Source organism: Monodon monoceros, unplaced genomic scaffold (assembly GCF_005190385.1).
Source record: "Monodon monoceros isolate NGI ecotype Baffin Bay Population unplaced genomic scaffold, NGI_Narwhal_1 Super_Scaffold_11, whole genome shotgun sequence".
NCBI lineage: Eukaryota > Metazoa > Chordata > Mammalia > Artiodactyla > Monodontidae > Monodon > Monodon monoceros.
The window spans coordinates 39,465,488-39,472,270 of NW_021703767.1; positions in this window are offsets into that span (position 1 = coordinate 39,465,488).

Below are 6,783 nucleotides of genomic sequence, written 5' to 3' on the forward strand. Positions count from 1 at the left end.
GGGATGAGAAAATTAAAGTGTGTTTGAGAAGCAATGTAAAGAGAAAAAGAGACGATGACAGAGTACCAATAATATTTTACAATAAGACAGTGATTTTAAATCCCAACACTGTAGAGAAAAATAAAGATTAGCTTGATTTCTTTAGTTTCTATTAATATACGAAGGGCTAAACTAGGTGTTTTCCAGTAGAGAAAGCAGCCACATTCCCCTGAGGTCAAGATGGAAAGAAAGGTGACAATGTGATAAGTGAAATAATACTTCACCCTGACCTTGAAGAAAGGTCAGGAAATGGAGGTGGGGGAGAGAAGGAGATTGCCTTGTGACTCAATATTCCCTCTCTGTGGTTGATCTGGAGGTGAGGAAAGTCTATTAGACAATTTGAGGAGAGTACCAAATTCAGGGACTTGAGACTCACTCCCTCCATTGAGATCATTTGGGTGGACACAGGACACTCTGCAAACTGTGCTAACGTGAGGTACCCCAGTCTGATCAAGAAGGTGGAGCAAGGACTTCCCTGGTGGCGCAGTGGTTAAGAATCCGCCTGCCAATGCAGGGGACACAGGTTCGATCCCTGGTTTGCGAAGATCCCACATGCCGTGGAGCAGCTAAGCCCATGTGCCACAACTACTGAGCCTGTGCTCTAGAGCCCACGAGCCACAACTCCTGAGCTCACACGCCTAGAGCCCATGCTCCACAACAAGAGAAGCCACTGCAATGAGAAGCACTTGCACCACAACGGAGAGTAGCCCCCACTCACTGCAACTAGAGAAAGCCAGCACGCAGCAACAAAGACCCAGCGCAGCCAAAAATAAATAAATGAAATAAATTAATTTAAAAAAAAAAGGAAGGTGGAGCAGCATGGTAAGAGACATGGTTGACACTCTCTTGGTCCTGCCATAGTTCTATAGAAGAGGGACCACGTTGGAAGTCACCAGGTCTGTGAGTAGCCCTACTGTAGTGGAATGAGTTAACTTGGGTCAAGACCAGACAAATGCATGGAGGAGAATTGCATGTCTCTGCCAAATGAAACTGAGGGTCAGCTGAATTAACCAGGTGGGAGATGCCTATGCTCCTGGAAGGACAGTCACAACCCTAAGTTCAAAATCGCAAACTTTAGTTTCAGGGGCATGTAGGAGGCCTAACTACAAAGTAGAGAAGACTGATGGCAAAGATATCAGTTAGTGCATGTGCAGTAAACAGAGGGAGGCTGAACCAAAATAGGACAAAACTAAGAGCCACCATGAAGATATATGAATGACATGCCCCTTCCTCTATCCTGAAAATTCAACTTCTTAGCAAGTGAAATAAGAGAAGGTGAAAAATAGCTGAACCCAGTTTCTATTTGTTGTCATTGCTCTTTGTGCCTATTTTTATCTTCTACATTTTTGTGTGTGCCTTTTGTGGTTTTAATTGAGATTTTATATGACTCCATTTTGTCTCCTTTCTTTGCATATCAGTGATACTTCCAAGACCACTTTCTTACTTTGTTTTCAATTTTGCATTTTTAAATTGAAATATAGTTGATTTACAATATGAGTTTCTGCTGTACAGCATAGTGAACTCATATTTTTATAGATTATACTCCATTTAAAGTCATTATAAAATGTTGGGTATATTTCTTGTGTTGTAAACTACATCCAAGTCCACTTTCAATTAATACTTCATGGGTAGTGTGAGTACTTTAAAATAACAAAATAATCCTAATTCCTTCCCCTTATCCTTTGTATTACTATCATCATTCATTTCACTTATATATAAGCATACATAACAAATATACATAAGATACATACATAAGCACAATTAAAACGTTTTTCTATTTTTAATTTGAAAAAAAAGTTGTTAGAACAATGAAGACTAAGAAAAAAAAGTATTTTACCTTCACTTATTCCCTTTCTTTATATAAATCTGAGTATCTACATTATTTTCCTTTTCTTAAAAGAGGTTGTGTTTTTTTAATATTTGTTGTGAAGCAGGTCTAGTGGCAAGAAATTTCCTCAATTATTGCTTGTCTAAGAAAGTTTCTATTTCTCTTTCACTTTTGAAGGATAATTTTACAGCATACAGAATTCTTACATTTTTTTTTTTTTTTTCCTCTCAATACTTGAAATATGTTGTTCCACTCTCTTCTTACTTGAATGCTTTCTAAGGAGAAGTTGGATGTAATTTTTATCTTTATTCCTCTACAGATATGGTGATTTTCCCCCTCTGGCTTCTTCCAGGATTTTTCCTTTATCTTCGATTTTCTGTATTTTAAAAACATTACCCCAAGGTGTACTTTGTTTTTTGTTTTTGCTTTTATCATGCTTGTTGTTTTCTGAGCTTCTTGGAACTGTGGTTTGGTGTCTGACATTACTCTGGGGAAATTCTCAGTCATTATTGTTTCAGATATTTCTTCTGTTCCTTTCTCTCTTTTCCACCTTCTGGGGTTTACTATATGTGTATGTCACACCCTTTTGTTTTCTTACAGTCCTTGGATATTCTTTTCTGTTTTTCTTGGTCTTTGTTCTCTTTCCTTTTTAGTTTTTGAGGATTCTATTGATGTATCCTTCAGGTTCATTCATATTACAGCATTTTTTATCTCTAGCATTTCTTTTTTATTCTTTCTTAGGATTTCCATCTCTGCTTACATTGCTTGTTTGTTCTTGCAGGCTGTCTACTTTATCCATTAGAGCCCTTGGCATATCAACCACAGATTTTTTAATTCCTAGTCTGATAATTCCAACATCCCTGCCATGCCTGGTTCTGATGCTTGTTCTGTTGCTTCAAATTGTGTCTTTTCCTTTAGTGTGCCTAGAAATTTTTCTTGAGAGCTGAACAATGGCAATACTGAGTAAAAGGAGCTGTTGTAAATAAGCCTTTATTGATGTGGTGGTGAAGTAAAGAGGGAGGGAAACTTTTTATAGTCCTATGATTAGATCTTAGTCTTTCAGTGACCCTATGCCTCTGGACTGCACTTCACAGGTTTTTTCTCCCCACTTAGTTGAGAAAAGATGCTAAAGTGGGCTTGAGTTAACTCAAGTTAAGTCATACCTTGGTATCTGTGGGGATTGGTTCCAGGACCTGCCACAGATACCAAAATTCCAGGACGCTCAAGTCCAATAGTCAGCCCTTAGTATCCATGGCTCTTAATCTGCAGATTCAACCAGCCAGGGATCATGTAGTATTTATTCAAAAAACTTCATCTAAGAGTGAACCCAGGCAGTTCAGACCCTTCTGCCACATGGAAGGCTAGAGTAGGCTAGAGTTGGGTATTTCCTTTCCTCATGTCATTTAACCTCTGATAAAACCCCAGAAGTCTAGGGTCTGGTTAACTAGTTTCTCCTGATGACAAGCCTTGTTAAAAGAAACAGAGTAAGTTTGGGATTGACATGTACACACTGATATATTTAAAATAGACAGCAAACAGGGACCTACTGTATAGCACAGGGAACGCCGTTCAACATTCTATAATAACTAAATGGGGAAAGAATTTGAAAAAGAATAGATACATGTATATGTATAACAGAATCACTTTGCTGTACACCTGAAACTAACACATTATTAATCCACTATGCTCCAATATAAAATAAAAATAAAAATTAAAAAAACAGAGTATAGGTATCCCCTGCTTTTTGGAAGTCTGCTTTACACCACTTCACTTTTATGAAAGACCTACCTTAGTACCTGTTTTCACTAAACAAAAGAAATCTGAAGAGTATATTGGCATTTATGAAAAAAGGCATAAAACAAAATTAGCATCGCATGTTTGTTCTGCAGCGAGTCATCATAGAGGCAGCGTGCACCCAGAGCAATAAGGGTGGCCCCACCAAGCCCCTTCCCCAGGAACTACACTCAGCATCAAGCCACCAAGGCTTTGAACTGTGCCTGTGAGCATCTGTGCTTTAGCTCGATTTATTTTATGCATCCACTGGCAAAATGTATCCTAAGGTAATTGCTTCTTCGCTTTACACCATTTCAGTTTATGAAAGATTTCATGAACTCCCTTACTTTGAAAAAGTGAGGGAAACCTGTACTCTTGGGTATTTCATAATAGTTCCTTTTCCACCTCCCCCTGTGGGAAGCCTGAGGGGATTTTTCTCACACATTTACTGTGAGAATCTGGTCAAGCTCCTGGAAGTAAATCTCACAATAATGTGGGGGGACCCCTATGACTGAGTCCCTCTAGAATTTTTAACTCTCAGATTTGTCCACGCAAAGCCTCCAGAAATGTATCAAGTACAGTTTAGGTTTCTCTACCCCAGCACTGGTTCCTGCAGCAGTTTCTGCTGGTGAGTCTCTGCTCCTATAAGCCAAGACTCCCTGTATTTGCCTGACTGTCTCTCCAATCTTGGGGGCAGCAGTTTGCCCTGTGGGCATTCCTCTCTCAGGATGAGTTGTTGAGTTTTTCATCCTGTCCAGCTTTTTACTTGTTGTTAGAACTGAATGGTGACTTCCAATCTTCTTCCACACAGAACTGGAAACCAGAAGTCCACCCATGTTCTTTTGCAGTGTGCTAGCAGGCCACAGAGAAAGAGGCATCACTGTATTTGTGCATGCATGCTGGTGGATGATAGAACAAAGAACATCAGAACAGCAAAGCATTCTTCAGGCTCTCCAAAATGAGAAGGTAATTTGAATGTATTATAGCAAGAGAGTCCTCTTGCTGGGAATTGGAATCCCTCCCCTTGCTGCAAGAGATCTCTGGCCATCCATGAGCATAAAGAGAAAGAAACCCTGGGGCAGTAGCCCCAGAGACTTACAGTAGAGTCAGTGCTGTCCTCCTTGGCCATTCATAAGCTTTCAGACTCAGCACCAAACTGAAGTGCTGAGGGTAGAGAATAAGGGATCTCAGGATTTGTTTGGAGAGAAATGTCTATTTGAAATACATATACTAATAACATCTGATAGAAATGTGATCAGAAAAATCTGATATGGTTATGACTCAAACCACTTTAAATATACCTTCTATGGAAGAAGTATGTTGCAAAAATCTATATTGGGCCTTTAAGATGGAGGAAATGCCAAAAGAATGTGTATATTTCTTAGGGGGTCAGATAATGGGGGACTACAAACAGCTAAACAAAGTTAGACTGAAGAATTATTGGTTAGTAGTAATTCAGTTTCCTTCATTGTGTTCTTAAAAATATTTCTAGGAATTGCAAATAATGTTGAAACTTTTAAAAGTGTCAACTGAAAGCCGGATGTCTATAAAAATGGTTGGACCATTTCAAATGCTACAGATTTTGCAACTATACTGTCAGGCATCCCAGGATGTTCTTTCAAACTCCCTGGGCAATAAGTAGAGGAAGTAGGTATAAAAAAGAACATGTTTGTGAAACAGTTTAAGATTTTCCTCCCTGTTCCCTAAACAAGCATTTATTTAACTACCATAAGGAAAAGAAATACTCTTACTTAAAAATGTGAAAAATCTCATCAGTGCTTGCTTTTGAAATTTAGACTTTGGCTATAGGTAGACACCTAGAAAAGGAGCTGCTTCTAAAGAGACTCTAAAGAGAACCTTAACCCTAAATTACAGCGAGGATGTCCTTATAAATTGTGAGAATCCAAGATTTTATGGAGGCTGGTAAATAGTAAAAGAGTTCAAATTTACACTCCCAAGGGTAGAATAGGAAGGCAAAAAACATATAATATTGATAAATGCCTACATTATGATAGAGGCTTTTACATGGTATCTTAAAGTAATTCTTTAACCTATGTATAAATTGAAATTTATTGTCCAGCTTTGAGATGATAAAAACAAAACTCAGTAAGGACAGTAGCATAATCAATATTCACTAGAAATCAGAGCCTGGGTTCAAAGCTACCTCTGCCTTGCAGAAGATTTTTCAACTTATCTATGCTTCCTGATGTGACAAAACCCATAACTTTTTAAATGAATTCTTCAAATATATAGGAGGATAAAAGTTCAAGTAACAAAGAAATACTGAAAACATATAATTGTGAGGGTGTAGTGTACTTTTTACAAGATTTTGTGTTTTAATTTGCATTTACCTTGTCTCCAAGACCACCCAGCTTTCTCATTACATCATTGGCCCCAGTATATTCATTTTCTTCTCACATAAGTTTTTCTCAAAACTCATTGACTTCCTATTTTAATTTTTTTTGCTTGGTTTCAACACTGCTACTTACCTGTTATCCAGAAATTTCTATTCTTTAGTTTCCTGAATCTGGTATGCAGGTTCTTAAATTCCTTACTTTCCTTTTCCCCAGATTCAGGCTTTATTTTGCCAGAGTACACTTTTTTGTATTTCTTTAAGGAAGAATTTACACGTAGGAAACTATCTGAGTTTTTACATTTCCAAAATGCCTTTGTTTCTCACCTTGATTAATAGTCTTCTTGTGGATAGATATCAATTTTTAAAACCATTTATCCTAGACATCTATTTGAAGGAATGTTCCATCATCTTCTGTCCAATGATTCCTGTGAAAAATATTTATGATGCCCATCTTAAAACCGATCCTTTGTTTATGGCTGTTTAGTTTAGTATTGCTTTAACTTTTAAGTCCTCCTGCCAACAACTTTTAAGATCTTCTCTTGTTCTAAATTTTGTGATATGTCTAGTTGTGGTGTTTTTTGTTTTTTTCCATTGAATGTTGTTTTGAACTAGAGGGGTTCATTCAATCTTTTTTTTTTTTTTTTTTTGCGTTATGCGGGTCTCTCACTGTTGTGGCCTCTCCCGTTGTGAAGCAAAGGCTCCGGACGCGCAGGCTCATCGGCCATGGCTCACGGGCCTAGCCGCTCCGTGGCATGTGGGATCTTCCTGGACTGGGGCACGAACCTGT